The following is an 18621-nucleotide window of genomic DNA, read 5'->3' as shown; positions in this document are numbered from 1 at the left end:
GTAGTATATCTGGATTTTCAAAAGGCATTTGATAAGGTGCCACACAAAAGGTTATAGGCAGGATAAGGGATCATGGAGTTGGTGGTAATATATTAACATGGAGAGAGGATTGATTATCAGACAGGAAAGAAAGATTTATGGATAAATGAAGCATTTTCAACTTGTTAGGCTGTGACTTTTGGAGTGCCGCAAGGATATGCATTTGGGCTTTAGCTATTTACAATCTTTATTGGTGACTTAGTCAAAGATGCAGACTGTAATATATATGTTTGCTGATGGTACAAAGCTAGGTGGGAATGCAAGCTATGAGGAGGACACAAAGGCGCTACAAAGAGACATAGACAGGTTAAGTGTGTGGGCAACAAGGTGGCAATAGAGCGTAATGTAGAGAAATGTGAGGTCATTCAGTTTGGTTGGGAGAATAGAAAAGCAGAATATTTTTAAAAGGTGTGAAACCTAAATGTAGATGTTCAAAAGGGACTTTTGCTTATTCGTAAAATAACAGAGGAAGTTAACATGCAGGTCATCAACAGTGCTATCATGCAGCACTTGCTCTGCAATAACCTGCTCACTGACACTCAGTTTGGGTTTGGCCAGGGTCATTCAGCTCCTGACCTCATTACAGCCTTGGTTGAAACATGGACCAAAGAGCTGAACTCCAGAGGTAAAGTGGGTGAGCTGCCTTCTTGAACCGTTGCAGTCCCTTTGGTGTAGGTACACCCACAGTACTGTTAGGGAGGGAGTTCCAGGATTTTGACCCAGTGACAGTGAAGGAACGGTGATATATTTCCAAGTCAGGGTGTTGAGTGGCTTGGAGGGGAACTTCCAGGTGCAGATGTTCCCATGTATCTGCTGCCCTTGTCCATCTAGATGGTAATGGTCATGGGTTTGGAAGGTACTGCTTAAGTAGTCTTGCTGAATTTCTGCCGTGCATCTTGTAGATGGCACACATTGCAGCCACTGTTCATTGGAGCTGAAGGGAGTGAATATTTGTGGAAGGGGTGTCAATCAAACGGACTGCTTTGTCCTTGATGGTGTGAGGTTTCTTGGGTGTTGTTGGAGCTGTACTCGTCCAGGCAATTGGAGAGTATTCTATCACACTACTGACTTGCGCCATCTAGAAGGTGGACAGGATTTGGGGAGTCAGGAGGTGAGTTACTTATCGTATAATTCCTAGCCTCTGTTCTGCTCTTGTAGCCACAGTATATATATAGCTGGCCCAGTTCAGTTTCTGGTCAATGGGAACCCCCAGGATGTTAATAGTCCGGGATTCAGCAATGGTAATTCCATTGAATGTCAAGGGGCAAGATGGTTCGAGTCTCTCTTGTTGGAGAAGGTGATTGCCTGGCACTTTCGTGGCGCGAATGTTACTTGCCACTTGTCAACACTGGAGCCAATGGGAATCAGGGGGGAAACTCTCTGCTGGTTGAGTCATACATTTCACAAAGGAAAATGGTTGTGGTTGTTAAAGGTCAATCCTCTCAGTTTCATCCATCACTGCAGGAGTTCCTCCGGATAGTGTCTTAGGCTCAACCATCTTTAGCTGCCTCATCAATGACCTTTCTTCAATCATAAGGTCAGAAGTGGGGATGTTCACTGATGATTGCACAATGTTCAGCGCCATTCGCGACTCCTCAGATACTGAAGCAGTCCATGTCCAAATGCAGCAAGACCTGGACAATGTCCAGGTTTGGGCTGACAAATGGCAAGTAACATTCAGGCCACATAAGTGCCTGGCAATGACCATCTCGAACAAGAGAGAAGCTAACCATCGCCCCTTGATGCTCAATGGCATTGCCATCACTGAATCCCCCACTATCAACATCCTGGGGGTTAACATTGACCAGAAACTGAACTGGACTAGCCATATAAATACTGTGTCTACAAGAGCAGGCCAGAGGCTAGGAATCCTGTGGTGAGTAATTCACCTCCTGACCCTCCAAAGCCTGTCCACCATCTACAAGGCACAAATCAGGAGTGTGATGGAATACTCTCCACTTGCCTGGATGAATGCAGCTCCAACAACACTCAAGAAACTTCATACCATCTAGCACAAAGCAGCCCATTTGATTGGTACCCCTTCAATAAACATTCACTCCCTCCACCACCGATGCACAGTAGCAGCAGTGTGTACCATCTACAAGATGCAATGTAGGAATTCACCAAGGCTCCTTCGACAGCACCTCCCAAACCCATGACCACTACCATCTAGAAGGACAAGGGCAGTGCACAAATTGGAACACCACCACCTGGAAGTTACCCTCCAAGCCAGCTGCTATCCTGACTTGGAAATTTATTGCCACTCCTTCACTGTCATTGGGTCAAATCCCTGGAACTCCCTCCCTAACAGCACTGTGGGTGTACCAAAACCACATGGACTGCAGTGGTTCAAGAAGGCAGCTCACCACCACCTTCTCAAGGGCAATTAGGGATCAGCAGTAAATGCTGGCCTAGCCAGCGATACCATCTCATGAATGAATGGAAAAAAGGTCCAGCAAGCAATTAGGAAGGCAAATAACATGTCGGCTTTGATTGAAAGGAGACTGGAGTACAAGAATAAGCAAGTCTTGCCAGAATTTTACAGGGCTTAGGTGAGACAACCAAAGGATTGCTGTGAACAATTTTGGTCTCCATATTTAAGGCAGGATACATTTGCCTTGTCAATGATACAGTGAAGGTTCACTAGATTTGTCGCTGAGATGAGGGGGTTGTCTCATGATGAGAAGTTGAGTAAATTCAGTGTCTATTCTCTGGACTGGAGAAGAATGAGAGGTGATCACCTTGTGACTTACAAAATTCTGAAGGGGCTTGACAGGGCAGAAAATGAGAGTTTGTTTCCCCTAGCTGGGGAATATATAACATTGGGCACAAACTCAGGATAATGCAATGATCATTTAGGACTGACACGAAGAGAAATTTCTTCACTCCAAGGGTCGTGAATATTTGGAATTCTCTGCCTAAATTGTTGTAGATCCTCCATAAAGGAACATAATTAATGCTGGGATAAACATATCTTGGGTCTTTCAGGGAATCAAGGGAAATGGGGAGCAGGCGGGAAAGTGCAGTGAAAGGCAAAGATCAGCCATGATCTTATTGCATAACGGAACACGCCTGACAAGACGTACGGTCCACTTCTGCACCTAATTCTTATGTTCTTAAGTCCTAAGGTATGGATTGTAGATTATTGTCCAGCCTAATTTATTGGGTGTAGAACATTGTCCAGCCCAGTGTACTGGGTGCAGATTATTGTCAAGTTAATGCATTGGGTGCAGATTATTCTGCAGCCCTGTGCATTATGTGTAGACTCTTGTTAAGGCGGAGTATTGGGTGTAGATTATTGTCCAGCCCAATGTATTAGGTGTTGATTATCGTAAAGCCCAGTGTATTTTAAAAAATTCATTCACAGGATGTGGGCTTCGCTGGCTGCACCAGCATTTATTGCCCATCCCTAGCTGCCATTGAGAAGGTGGCGGTGAGCTGCCTTCTTGAACTGGTGGAGTCCATGTGGTGTAGATATCCCCACAGTGCTGTTAGGAAGGGAGTTCCAGGATTTTGACTCTGTGACAGTGAAGGAACGGCGATATATTTCCAAGTCAGGATGGTGAGTGACTTGGAGGGGAACTTCAAGGTGGTGGTATTCTTGAGTCGATTCTTGTCAAGGGCAGTGTATTGCATGTTGATTATTGTCCAGCCCAGTGTATTGGGGGTAGATTATTGTCCATCCCGGTGTATTGGGTGTAGATTATTGTCCAGCCCAGTGTATTGGGTGCGGATTATTTTCCAGCCCTGGGTATTGGGTATGGAGTATTGTCCAGCCAAATGTATTGGGTGTAGATTATTGGCCACCTCAGTGTATTGACTGTAGATTATTTTCCAGCCCAGTGTATTGGGTGTAGACTATTGTCAAAACCAGTGTATTGTTTGTAGATTATGGTCAAGACCAGTGTATTGGGTGTAGATTATGGTCAAGATCAGTGTATTGGGTGTAGATTATTGTCAAGGCCAGTGTATTGTTTGTAGAATGTGGTCAAACCTGTGTATTGGGTATAGATTATGGTCAAGACCAATGTATTGGGTGTAGATTATTGTCCAGCCCAATGTATTGGGTGTAGATTATTGTCCAGCCCAATGTATTGGTTGTAGATTATTGTCCAGCCCAATGTATTGGTTGTAGATTATTGTCAAGTCCAGCGTATTGCATGTAAATTATTGTCCAGACCACTGTATTGGGTGTTGATTGTCATAAAGCCCGCTGTATTTTTTTTAATTCATTCACGGGATGTGGGCCTCGCTGGCTATTGCCCATTCCTAGTTGCCCTTGGGAATGTGGTGGTGAGCTGCCTTCTTGAACAGCTGCAGACCATGTGGTGTAGGTACACCCACAGTGCTGTTAGGAAGGGAGTTCCAGGATTTTGACTCAGCGACAGTGAAGGAACGGCGATATATTTCCAAGTCAGGATGGTGAGTGACTTGGAGGGGAACTGCCAGGTGAGCTTATGACACAGCAGTTGGTAAAGGTAAAGTTGGTAAAGTTTTTCCTGCTGAGTTTTTCCAGGTAATTCTGTTTTTGTTTTGGATTTCCAGCATTCGCAGTAGCTTTTAGCTTTTTGTTTTTATAGTTGGTAAAGGCTGTTATTTAAAATCCATCCCAGAGGGAATCTTTAAACAACTGTCATAACCTCTATTTTCAATTGTTATGTTTGAGATGCAACTCTGAATACAGAAAGGAACCCACCAAGTTTCTAAAAGTTTTTTATATCAAACTAAATGAAACATTTATTAATTTACAATAAATTAAACACATACACATGGCTACAAATTACACTATCAAAACTATTTAACAAATTCCCAAATTAATCTCCACTGAGACAACAATAGCCAATCGACTTGAAAAGACACCAGGCAAAGTTTTTTCAGTTTATGGATTCAAAATGATGCTTCTTTCAATGTGGTTCCTTTGCAGACAGTTGTAGGCATACAGGCTTAGATCTTACATGCTTCTGACCTGCACACACAAACTCCTTTCTGTTATACCCAGCCTTTCTCTTTGAATGTAAATTCTCATTGTATCACCAGGTCCTTTGAACCCCTTTCATAGCACTAGTTTTATTAGTAATATAAACATTGTGTGTTGTGTCTTAGGTAGGTGCAAGATTTTGCCCCCGTTTCAGAATGGTTTATTCAACAAAATGCAAATGCACCCTTTACCTTACTGTTTACATCTCAACTACTATACATCAAAGCACCAGGACTAGCAGGCTTTAATCCAATTAACACACACAGACTAAATCTCTATTTAAAAAAAATCCAGTAACATTATATACATTTATGTCTCTTCATGACAGTGGTGGTGTTTTTGAGTAGATTCTTGGTAAAACCAGTGTATTGGATGCTGATTATTGTCCAGCCCAGTGTATTGGGTGTAGATTATTGTCCAGCCAAGCGTAATGGGTATAGATTATTGCCCAGACCAATGTATTGGGTGCAGATTATTGTCCAGCCCAGTGCATTTGCTGTAGATTATTGCCAAGACCAGCGTATTGGTAGTAGACTATGGTCAAGCACAATGTATTGGGTGTATACTATTGTCCAGTCCAGTGTATTCTGTTTAAACATTTGTCCATTCAAGTATAATGGGTGTAGATTTTTGTCCAGCTAAGTGTATTGGGTGGAGATTATTTCACAGCGCAGTGTAATGAATGTGGATTACTGCCTAGTCCAGTGTATTGCATATATATTATTGTCGAGTTCATTGTATTGTATGTAGATTATTATCCAGCCCATTGTATTGGGTGTAGATTATTGTCGTGTTTAGTGTATTATGTGTAGATTATGCTGCAGACCAGTGTACTGCATGTATATTAAAGTCCAGCCTAGTGTATTAGGTGTAGATTATTGACTAGTCCTGGTTATTGGGTGAAGATTATTGTCCATCCCCATGTATTGCCTGTAGATTATTTTCCAGCCCAGTGTATTGTGTGCAGGTTATTGTCCAGCCCAGTTTATTGGGTGTAGATTATTGTCCAGCCAAGTGTATTCGTTGTGGATTATTGTCAAGATCAGTGTATTGGGTGTAGATTATTGTCCAGCCCAGTGTATTGGGTGTAGAATATTTTCCATCCCATGTATGGGCTTGTAGAATATTGTCCAGACCAGTGCATTGGCTGTATATTATTGTGCAGCCCAGTCTATTGGATGTATATTATTGTCCAGACCAGTGTATTAGGTGTAGATTATTGTCCATCCCAGTGTATAGGTTGTAGATTATTGTCCAGACCAGTATATTGGCTGTATACTATTGTGTACCCCAGTATATTGAGTGTGGATTATTGTCCAGCCCAGTGTATTGGGTGCCAATTATTGCCCATCCCAATATATTGGTTGTAGAGTATTGTCCATCCCAGTGTATGGGTTGTAGAATATTGTCCAGACCAGTGCATTGGCTGTATATTATTGTGCAGCCCAGTCTTTTCGGTGTAGATTATTGTCCAGACCAATGTATTGGCTGTAGGTTATTGTGCAGCCCAGTGTACTGGGTGTAGACTAATGTCAAACTCAGTGTTTTGGGTGAAGATTATTGCACAGCCCAGTGTATTACATGTTGATTAGTGTTGAGTTTAGTGTTTTGTCTGTAGATTATTGTCCAGCCCAGTGCATTGTATGTAGATTGTAATCCAGCCCATTGTATTGGGTGTAGATTATTGTTGAGTTTAATGTATTGTGTGTAGATTATGCTGCAGATCAGTGTATTGGGTGTAGATTATTGTCCAGCCCAGTGTGTTGGGTGTAGATTATTGACCAGTCCTGTGTACTGAGTGCAGATTATGGTCCACCCAAGTGTATTCGGTGTTGATTATTGTCCAGCCCAGTGCATGGGGTATAGATTATTGTCCATCCCCATGTGTTGCCTGCAGATTATTTTCGAGCCCAGTGTAGTGTGTGTAGATCACTGACCAGCCCTGTTTATTGGGTATAGATTATTGACCATTCAGTGTATAGGGTGTAGATTATTGCACAGCCCAGTTTATTTGGTGTAGATTATTGCTGTGTTTAGTGTATTGAGTGTAGAGTATTCTGCACCTCAGTGTATTGTGTGTAGCTCTCATCAAGGCCAGAATATTTTGTGTAGATTATTGTCCAGCCCTGTGTATTGCATGCAGATTATATTTCAACCCAGTGCATAAACTCTTGATTATCGTAAAGACCAGTGTATTGGGAGTAGATTCTTGTCGAGATCACTGTATTAGATGTTGATTATTGTCAAGGCGAGTGTATTGTGTGTAGATTATTGCCCAGCCCAATGCATTGCGTGTAGATTATTGTCCAGCTCAGTGTATTGGGTGTAGATTATTGCCCAGCCCAGTGTATTGGATGTTGATTATTGTCAAGCCAAATTGTATTGTGTAGATTATTGACCAGCCCTGTGTACTGGGTGCAGATTATTGTCCATTCCAGTGTATGGTTCATAGATTATTGTCCAGGCCAGTGTATGGGTTGTAGAATATTGCGCAGCCCAGTGTATTGTGTGTAGATTATTGACCAGATCAGTGTATTGAGTGCAGATTATTGTGCATCCCAGTGTAGTGGTTGTAGATTATTGTCCAGCCCATTGTATGGGTTGTAGAATATTGACCAGACCAGTGTATTGGCTGTATATTATTGTGCAGCCCAGTCTAGTGGGTGCAGATTATTGTCAAGACCAGTGTGTTGGGTGTAGATTATTGTCCAGCCCAGTGTGTTAGGTGTAGATTATTGACCAGCCCAGTGTATTGGGTGTAGATTATTGTCCAGCACAGTGTGTTGGGTGTAGATTATTGACTAGCCCAGCATATGGAGTGTAGATTATTGTCCATCCCCGTGTATTGCTTTAGGATTATTTCCCAGCCCAGTATATTGTGTGTAGATTATTGACCAGTCCTGTTTATTGGGTGTAGATTATTGTCCATCCCAATGTATTGTGTGTAGATTACTGTCCAGCCTAGTTTATTGTGTGTAAATTTTTGTCCAACCAAGTGCATTCATTGTAGATTATTGTCTAGCCCAGTGTATTGGGAGTAGATTATTGCCAACTCCATTGTATTGTGGTGTAGAATATTTTTCATCCCAGTGTATGGGTTGTAGAATATTGTCCAGACCAGTGTATTGGCTGTATATTATTGTGCAGCCCAGTCCATTGGGTGTAGAGTATTGTCCAGACCTGTGTATTGGCTGTGTATTATTGTGCAGCCCAGTCCATTGGGTGTAGATTATTGTCCAGCCAGTGTATTGGCTGTAGGTTATTGTGCAGCCCAGTGTATTGAGTGTAGACTAATGTCAAGACGAGTGTATTGGCTATAGGTTATTGTGCAGCCCAGTGTATTAGGTGCAGATTATTGTCCAGCCAAGTGTATTGGGTAGAGATTATTGCACAGCCCGATGTATTGAGTGTAGATTACTGTCCAGTCCAATGTATTACATGTAGATTGTTGTTGGGTTTACTGTTTTGTGTGTAGATTATTGTCCAGCTCAGTGCATTGTATGTAGATGATAATCTAACCCACTGTATTGAGTGTAGATTGTTGTCAAGTTCAGTGTGTTGTGTGTTGATTATGCTGCAGGCCAGTGTATTGTATGTAGATTATTGCCCATCCCAGTGTACTGCATGTAGATTATAGTCCAGCCCAGTGTGTTGGGTGTAGATTATTGACCAGTCCTGTGTGCCGGGTGCAGATTATTGTCCATCCTAGTGTATTGGGTGTAGATTATTGTCCATCCCTGTTTATTGCCATTAGATTATTTTCCAGCCCAGTGTATTGTGTGTAGATTATTGACCAGCCCTGTTTATTGGGTGTAGACTACTGTCGAGTTTAGTGTACTGCTTGCAGATTATTCTGCAGCCCGGTGTATTGTGTGTAACCTTCGTCAAGGCCGGAATATTTTGTGTAGATTATAGTCCAACCCAATATATAGGCTCTTGATCATCGTAAAGACCAGTGTATTGGGAGTAGATTCTTGTTGAGACCTCTGTAGTGGATGTTGATTATTGTCAAGTCAAGTGTATTAGGTGTAGATTATTGTCCAGCCCAGTGTATTGGGTGTAGATTATTGTCCAGCCCAGTGTATTGTGTGTTGAGTATCGTCAAGGCCAGGGTTTTGTGTCTAGTTTATTGTCCAGCCCAGAATATTGACTGTAGATTATTGTCTAGCCCAGTGTATTGCGTGGAGATTATTGTCAAAACCAGTGTATTGGATGTAGTTTATTGTCCACCCCAGTATATTGTCTCTCGATTTTTGACCATCCAGTTTATTGTGTTTAGATTATTGTACAGCCCAGTGTATTGTGTGTAGACAATCGTTAAGGAAATTGTCAGAGAATTGTGTCTAGTTTATTGTCTAGCCCAGTGTATTGGGTGTAGATTATTGTCCAGCCCAGTGTCTAGGCTATTGATTATCGTAGAGCCCAGTGTATTGGAAGTAGATTCTTGTTGAGACCATTGTACTGGATGTTGATTATTGTCCACCCCAGTGTATTAGATGTTGATTATTGACCATCCAGTGTACTGCGTGTGGCTTATTGTTGATTTTAGTGTATTGCATGTATTCCGTCGCCCAATGTAGTGTGTTTAGACTATCGACAAAGCCAGTGTATTGTGTATAGATTATTGTCCAGCCCAGTGTATTGGGTGTAGATTATTGTCCAGCCCAGTGTTTTGTGTGTAGGTTGTTGTCCATCCCAATGTATTGGATGTATATTATTGTCCAGCCCATTGTATTCTGCCTAGATTATTGCCCATCCCAGTGTAATGGGTGTAGTTTGTACTCCAGTCCAGTGTATTGGGTGTAGATTACTGTCCAGGCAGTGTATTGGATGTAGACTATTTTCCAGCCCAGTGTACTGTGTGTAGATTATTTTCCAGCCCAATGTATTGGGTGTAGATTGTTGTCCATCCCAATGTTTTGGATGTAGATTATTGTCCAACCCAGAGAGCTGGATGTAGACTATTGTCCACGCCAGTGTATTGGGTGTGGAATATTGTCCATCCCAGTATATTGTGTGTAAATCATTGTCCAGCCCAGTGTATTGTTGTAGATTATTGTCCAGCCCAGTGTGTTGTGTGCAGGTTATTGTCCAGACCAGTGTATTGTGAGTAGACTATTTCCAGCCCAGTGTATTATATGTAGAATATTGTCCATCCAAGTGTATTGTGTGTAGATTGTTGTCCAGCTAAGTGCGTTGTGTGTGAGTTATTTTCCAGTCCAATGTATTGTGTGTAGATTATTGTCCAGCCCAGTGTATTGTGTGTAGGTTGTTGTCCATCCCAATGTATTAGATGTATATTATTGTCCAGCCCAGTGTATTCGGTGTAGAATATTGTCCATCCCAGTGTATAGTGCGTAGGTTATTATTAAGACCAGTGTATTGGGTGTAGATTATTGTTAAAATCAGTGTATTGGATGTAGTTTGTAGTCCAGCCCAGTGTATTGTGTGTAGATTACTGTCAAGGCCAGTGTATTGTGTCTACACTATTGTCTAATCCAATGTATTGGGCAGCACCATTTTCCAGTTCAGTGTATTGTATGTAGACTTTTGTCTATCCCAGTGCATTGTGTGTAGATTATTTTCCAGCCCAATGTATTGTGTATCGATCATAATCAAGCTCAGTGTATTGGTTGTTGATTATTGTCAAGTCCAGTGTATTGGGCATAGTTTGTAGTCCAGCACAGTGTATTGCGTGTAAATTATTGTCATGCCCAGTGTATTGCGTCTGGACTATTGTCCAGTCCAGTGTATTGGGTGGGGCCATTTGTCCAGCCCAGTGCACTGAATGTAGATTATTCTCTATTCCAGTGTATTGTGTGTAGACTATTGTCCAGCCCTGTATATTGTGTGTAGATTATTGTCCAGCCCAGTGTATTGGGTGTAGATTATTGTTGTTTTTAGTGTATTGCATGTAGATTATTCTGCAGCCCAATGTATTATGCGTAGATTATCATCAAGGCCAGAGTATTGTGTGTAGGTTATTGCCCAGCCCAGTTTATTGCATATAGATTATAGTCCAGCCCATTGTCTAGGCTGTTGACTATTGTAAAGCCAAGTGTGTTGGGAGTAGACTCTTGTCGAGACCAGTGCATTAGATGTAGATAATTGTCCACTTTAGTGAATTGGATTTTGATTATTTTCCAGCCCAGTGTATTTGGTGCATATTATTGTCCAGTCCAGTGTATTGGATGTAGATTGTTGTCTATCCAAATGTATTGGGTGTACACTATTGTCCATCCCGATGTGTTGGGTGTAGAATATTATCCATCCCAGTGTATGATGTGTAGATTATTGTCCAGCCCAGTGTATTGGGTGTGGGTTATTATCAAGTCCACTCTATTGGGTGTTGATTATTGTCAAGCCCAGTGTATTGGGTGTAGATTACTGTCCAGGCCAGTTTATTGCATCTAGACTATTGTCCAGTCCAGTGTATTGGGTGGCATCATTTGTCCAGTCCAGTGCATTGAATGTAAATTATTCTCTAGTCCAGTGTACTGGATGTAGACTATTGCCCAGCCAAGTGTATTGTGTGTAGATTATTGTCAAGCCGATTGAATTGGATGCAGATTATTGTCCAACCAAACATATTGGGTCTCGATTATTAACCATCCAGTGTATTGTGTGTAGATTATTGTCGACTTTAGTGTATTGCATGTAGATTATTCTGCAGCCTCGTGTATTGTGTGTAGACTATCATCAAGGCCAGAGTGTTGTGTCTAGATTATTGTCCAGCTCAGTGCATTGCATATATATTATAGTCCGGACCATTGTCTAGTCTGTTGATTATCGTAAAACCCAGCATATAGGGAGTAGATTCTTGTCGAGACCAGTGTTCTGGGTGTCGATTATTGTCCACCCCTTTGTATTGGGTGCACATTATTGTCCAGCTCAGTGTATTGAGTGCACATTATTGTCCAGCCCAGTGTATTGGGTGTAGATTATTGTCCAGCCCAGTGTATTGGGTGTAGATTATAGTCTATTCCAATGTATTGGGTGTAGAATATTGTCCATTCCAGTGCATTGGCTGTAGATTCTTTTGCAGTCCAACTAATTGAGAGAAGACTATTGTCAAGGCCTGCATATTGGGTGCAGATTTTTGTCCAGCCAAGTGTATTGTGTGTAGACTATTGTCCAGCCCTGTGTATTGGATATATTTTATTGCCCATCCCAAAATACTGGGTTTCAGGTATTGTCCAACCCCGTGCATTGGCTGTATATTATTGTCCAGCCCAGGGTATTGAGTGTAGGTGGTTGTCCATCCCAATGTATTGGGTGTAGATTATTGTCCATCCTATTGGATTCTGTGTAGATTGTTGTCCAGCTAAAAGCTACTGCGGTTCTGCCGAAGGGCCATGAAGGCTCGAAACGTTAACTGATTTCTTCTCCGCTGATGCTGCCAGACCTGCTGAGTTTTTCCAGGTAATTCTGTTTTTGTTTTAGATTGTTGTCCAACCCAGTGCATTGGGTGTAGATTATTGTGCAACCCAGTATATTGCTTGTAGATTATTGTCTAGCCCAGTGTATTGGGTGTAGATTATTGCACATCCCAGTGTATTGTGTGTAGGTTATTATCAAGCCCAGTGTATTGGGTGTTGATTATTGTGCAGCCCAGTATATTAGGTGTAGATTATTGTCAAGGGCAGTGTATTGGGTGTAGAATATTGTCCATCCCAGTGCTTTGGGTGTCAATTATTGTCCAACCCCGTGGATTTGCTGTGCATTATTGTCCAGCCCAGTGTATTTGGTGCTGATTATTGTCCAGCCCATTGCATTGGGTGTAGAGTATTGTTAAGGACAGTGTATTGTGTGTAGATTGTTGTCCAGCCCAGTGTATTGGGTGTAGGTTATTGTCCAGCCCCGTGTATTGGGTGGATATTGTTGTCCATCTCAATTTATTGGATGTAGACTATTTTCCACCCCAGTGTATTGGGTGTAGACTGTTGTCCAGCCCAGTGCATTGGCTGTAGATTATTGTGCAACCCAGTGTATTGGTTGTAGATTATTGTCCAGCCCAGTGCATTGGGTATAGATTATTGCCCATCCTAGTGTATTGGATGTTGATTATTGTCAAGTCCATTGTATTGGGTGTAGACTATTGTCAAGCCCAGTGTATTGGGTGAAGTTTATAGTCCAGTCCAGTGTATTGGGTGTAGATTACTGTCCAGGCCAGTGTATTGCACCTAGACTATTATCCAGTCCAGTGTATTGGGTGACACTATTTGTCCAGTCCAATGCATTGAATGTAGATTATTCCCTAGTCCATTGTATTGGATGTAGACTATTGCCCAGGCAAGTGTATTGGGTGTAGATTATTGTCCAGCCCAGTGTATTAGATGAAGATTATTGTCCAGTCAGTACATTGGGTCTCGATTATTGACCATCCAGTGTATTGGGTATAGATTATTGTTGACTTGAGTATGTTGCGTGTAGATTATTCTGCAGCCCAGTGTATTGTGTGTAAACTATTGTCAAGGCCAGAGTGTTGTGTTTAGATTATTGTCCAGCCCAGTGCATTGCATGTAGATTATAGTGCAGCGCATTGTCTAGGCAGTTGATTATTGTAAAGCCCAGTGTATTGGGAATAGGTTCTTGTCAATGCCAGTGTTTTGGATGTAGATTATTGTCCACCCCAATGTATTGGGCGTAGATTGTTGTCCAGCCCATTATATTGGATGTACTTTATTATCCAGCCCAGTGTATTGGGTGTACATTATTGACCAGCCCAGTGTATTGGATGTAGATTATAGTCCTTTCAAATGTATTGGGTGTAGATTATTCTCTACCCCAGTGTATAGGGTGTAGGCTATTATCCACCAGAATATATTGCGTGTCGAATATTGTCCATCCCAGTGTATTGTGTGTAAATTATTTTCCAGCCAGGTGCATTGTATGTAGATTATTGTGCAGCCCAGTGTATTGGGTGTATCTTATTGTCAAGGCCAGTGTATTGATTGTAAACTATCATCAAGTCCAGTGTATTGGGTGTAGATTATTGTCCAGCCCAGTGCATTGGGTGTAGATTATTCTCCATCCCAGTGTATTGGGCGTAGATTATTGTCCAGATAATTGTATTGTGTGTAGATTATTTTGCAGGCCAGTGTATTGGGTGTATATTATTTTCCATCCCAATGTATTGGGTGTAGATTGTTGTCCAGCCCAGTGTTTTGGTGTAGATTATTGTCCATTCCAATGTATTGCATGCAGATTATTGACCATCCCAATATATTGGATGTAGACTATTGTCCAGCCCAGTGCATTGGCTGGAGATTATTCTGCAGCTCAGTGTATTGGGTGTAGATTATTGTCAAGGTCAGTGTGTTTTGTGTAGGTTATTATGACGCCCAGTGTATTGAGTGTAGATTATCCTCTCATCCAGTGTATTGGATGTAGATCATTGTCCAGCCCAGTGTATTGGGTGTAGATTATTGTACAGCTCAATATATTGGTTGTATATTATTGTCAAGTTTATGTATCGCATGTAGATTATTCTGCAGCCCCATGTATTGTCTGTACACTATCATCAATGCCAGAGAATTGAGTGTAGATTATTGTCCAGCCCAGTGTATTGCATGTAGATTCTAGTCCAGCCAAGCGTATAGGCTGTTCATTACCGTAAATCCCAGATTATCGTAAATCCTAGTGTATTGAATGTAGATTATCGTCCAGCCCAGTGTATTGGGTGTAGACAATTGTCTACCTCATTGTAGTGGGTATAGATTATTGGCCATCCCTGTGCATTGTTTGCAGATTATTGTACATTCCACAATATTGTGTGTAGATTATAGTCAAACCCAGAGTATTATGTGTAGATTATAGTCAAGGCCAGTGTATTGTGTGTAGATTATTGTCCACCCCAATGTATTGTGTGTAGAATATTGCCAATCCCAGTGTATTGCGTGTTGATCATTGTCCAGCCCAGTGCATTGGCTGTAGATTATTCTGCAGCTCAGTGTTTTGATTGTAGATTATTGTCAAGGTCAGTGTATGGGTGTAGTTTGTAGTCCAGTCCAGTGTATTGGGTGTAAATTATTGTCAAGCCCAATGCATTGGGTGTAGTTTGTAGTCCAGCCCAGTCTATTGGGTGTAGATTATTTTCTAAGACAGTGTATTGTGTATAGACTATTGCCCAGTCCAATCTGTTGCGTGGTACCATTAGTCCTGCCCAGTGCATTGCATGTAGATTATTCTCTATTCCAGTTTATTGGATGTAGAATATTGTCAACTGTAATCTATTGTATGTATATTATTGTCAAATCCCAGTTTATTGGGTGTGGATTATTGTCCAGCCCAGTGTATTGGGTGTAGAGTTTTGTCCACACAGTGTATTGGGTGTAGATTTTTCTGCAGCCCAGAGTATTGTGTGTAGAGTATTGTTAAAACCAGTTTATTGGGTGTAGATTATTATCCAGACCAGTGTATTGGTTGCAGATTGTTGACCAGCCCAGTTTATTGGGTGTAGATTATTCTCCAACTCAGTTTATTGGATGTAGATTATTGTTCAGCCCAGTGTGTTGGGTGTAGAGTATTGTCCAGTCCACTCAATTGGGATAGGTTATTATGCAGCCCATTGTATTGAGTATAGATTATTGTCCAGCAGGTTATTGGGTGTACATTATTGTCAAGCCCAGTGTATTGATTGTTGATTATCGTCCAGCCCACTGTATTGTGTGTAGATTATTGTCCATCCAGTGAAATATGTGTAGATTATTGTACAGCCCAGTATATTGGGTGTGGATTATTGTTGAGTTCAGTGTATAGTGTGTAGATTATTCTGCAGCCCAGTGCATTGTCTGTACACTATTATCAGGGGCAGAGAATTGAGTGTAGATTATTGTCCAGCCCAGTGTATTGCATGTAGATTATAGTCCAGCCAAGTGTATAGGCTGTTCATCATCGTAAACCCCAGATTATCGTAAATCCTATCATATTGAATGTAGATTATCATCCAGCCCAGTGTATTGGGTGTAGATAGTTTTCCAGCCCAGTGTAGTGGGTGTAGATTATTGGCCATCCCTGTATATTGTTTGTAGATTATTGTACATTCCACAGTATTTTGTGTAGATTATAGTCAAGGCCAGTGTATTGTGTGTAGATTATAGTCAAGACCAGTGTATTGTGTGTAGATTGTTGTCCACCCCAATGTTTTGTGTGTAGAATATTGTCCAGCCCAGTCCATTGGCTGTAGATTATTCTGCAGCTCAGTGTATTGGGTGTAGATTATTGTGAAGGTCAGTGTATTGTGTGTAGATTATCCTCTTGTCCAGTGTAATGATGTAGATCATTGTCCAGCCCAGTGTACTGGGTGTTGATTATTGTCTAGTCCAATGTATTGGGTGTAGGTTATTGTCTGCACAGTGATTGGGTGCAGATTATTCTGCAACCCAGTGTATTGTGTTTAGACTATCATCAAACCCAGATTACAGTGTGTAGATTATTATCCAGCCCAATATATTGTGTGTAGATAAATGTCCAGCCTAGTTTATTGGGTGTAGATTATTGTCCAGCCTAGTTTATTGGGTGTAGATTATTGTCCATTCCAGTATATTGGATATAGATTATTGTCCATTCCAGTATATTGGATATAGACTATTGTCCAGCCCAGTGTATTAGATGTAGATTATTATCCAGCCCAATGTATTGGGTATAGATTATTGTCCACCCAAGTGCATTTGGTGTATATTATTGTCCAGTCCAGGGTGTTGATTGTAGATTATTGTCCAGCTCAGTGTATTGTGTGTAGATTATTGTCCAGCACACTGTATTGAATGTAGATGATTATCCAGTCCAGTGTATTGGATGTAGATTTTTGTCCATCCAGTGTATTGTATGGATTATTGTCCAGCCCAGTTTATTGGGTGTAGATTATTGTCCATCCAGTATATTGTGTGTAGATTATTGTCTATCCAGTGTATTGGATGTTCATTATTGTCCAGTCCAGTTATTGGATGTAGATGATTGTCTACACAGTGTATTGGGTGTAAGTTATTGTCCATCCAGTATATTGTGTGTATATTATTGTCTATCCAGTGTATTGGATGTTCATTATTGTCCAGTCCAGTTATTGGATGTAGATAATTGTCTACACAGTGTATTGGGTGTAGATTATTGTCAAATTTAATGTATTGGGTGTAGTTTATTGTCAATCCAGTTTATTGGGTGTAGATTATTGTCCGCACAGTGTATTGGGTGTACATTATTCTGCAGCCCAGTGTATTGTGTGTGGACTATCGTCAAAACCAGAGTATAGTGTGTAGATTATTTTCCAGCCCGGTACATTTAGTGTAGATTATTGTGTTGCCCGGTTTATTGTGTGTAGACTATTGTAGATTATTGTCCTGACCAGTGAATAGGTTGCAGATTGTTGACCAGCCCAGTGTATTGGGTTTAGATTATTGTCCAGCCCATTGTATTTGGTGTAGGTTTAGGTACTTCCCAATATATTGGGTGGATTTGTGTTCACTGCCTTATTCATTGGGTTTTCATCCTTTGATGACGCATTTACGAGCAGGTGGGTATGTTCCGCAAATGTTTTCCAACGTCGCCAAGTTCTTGATTCGTTGTTAAATTGTTTGCATTACACCGTCCAGTAAAAATCCATTTTGCCATTGCGCAGTCCGATGATTTTGCCATGTTGTCACTGAGGAACATTAGAATGTCGGTCATCTTAAATCTCTCTGCTTTCAAAGCCAAACTGGCCTTTCGGATGACCTTGCTCCACGCACAGAGAGGCCCAACCCATCCATGCTGGCGTTTCTGCTCCACTCTCACCTCCCTCTCTCCCCCTTTTTCCTGCTTTTCAATCCTCCATCGTCACTCTTTGGCTAAACAAGTTTATTTTGAATTCGATATTGAATTTCTCGTTGACTATTTTCTCTCGTTGGCAGCGATAAGACATTTATGCAAAGAATTTTTACATTGAATCCTATTATTCCTAATAAAAGTGCGTTAATCCCTGTTCCTGATATTCTTGAGGGTCATTTATTAATGAAAAGTCCCAAATGAAAATGTTTCTCGGCTTCTGGCGCGTTGATTCTTTCTGTAGCTGTATGAGCCAGTGGGAGACTGAACTTCAACAGATGGCAGGAAACCAGAAGAGATAATGAATCTGGAAGGAATTCTATTGTCAATGAACAACTACTTTGCAGAACCCGCGATGCTTGGAATAGCTTCTCTAACTCACGCAATCTTCCCAGGCCGCATCTTGGCGCTTCTTGACTTGGTAGTTCTTTCCACACCATTTTAGCACCCACCGCTCTCCTCCCACTGGCTCATCGACTGACCCTGGGCGCTCACATGATTGCAATTTTGTTACCGCGTGTTACATGTGTTGTTGCTTCGTTTGAAAGTTAACTCCTCTCGTTTAATTAAACAAAAATGTAATGCAGACTCGACTTTTTTTTGGGGGGTGGGAGGAGGTGGGTTACGGGTAATATATTCGATGTTCACCATTTCGGATCAGGGGGTAGCAGGAAAATGAACGCACAAAAACAGCGGGATTCACGCCCGCCCTACATCGTGTTTGGAGTTACCGAGGTATCGAATTCGTATGCAATTCATTTTGCTGCTAAAGTTTTTATGGGTTTGGGGTTTAAGTTTATTTT

The sequence above is a fragment of the Cetorhinus maximus genome, chromosome 3, assembly GCF_964194155.1.
Source record: "Cetorhinus maximus chromosome 3, sCetMax3.hap1.1, whole genome shotgun sequence".
Classification (NCBI taxonomy): domain Eukaryota; kingdom Metazoa; phylum Chordata; class Chondrichthyes; order Lamniformes; family Cetorhinidae; genus Cetorhinus; species Cetorhinus maximus.
The sequence above is the reverse complement of the archived record's forward strand: the minus strand, read 5'-3'. Positions refer to the sequence as shown.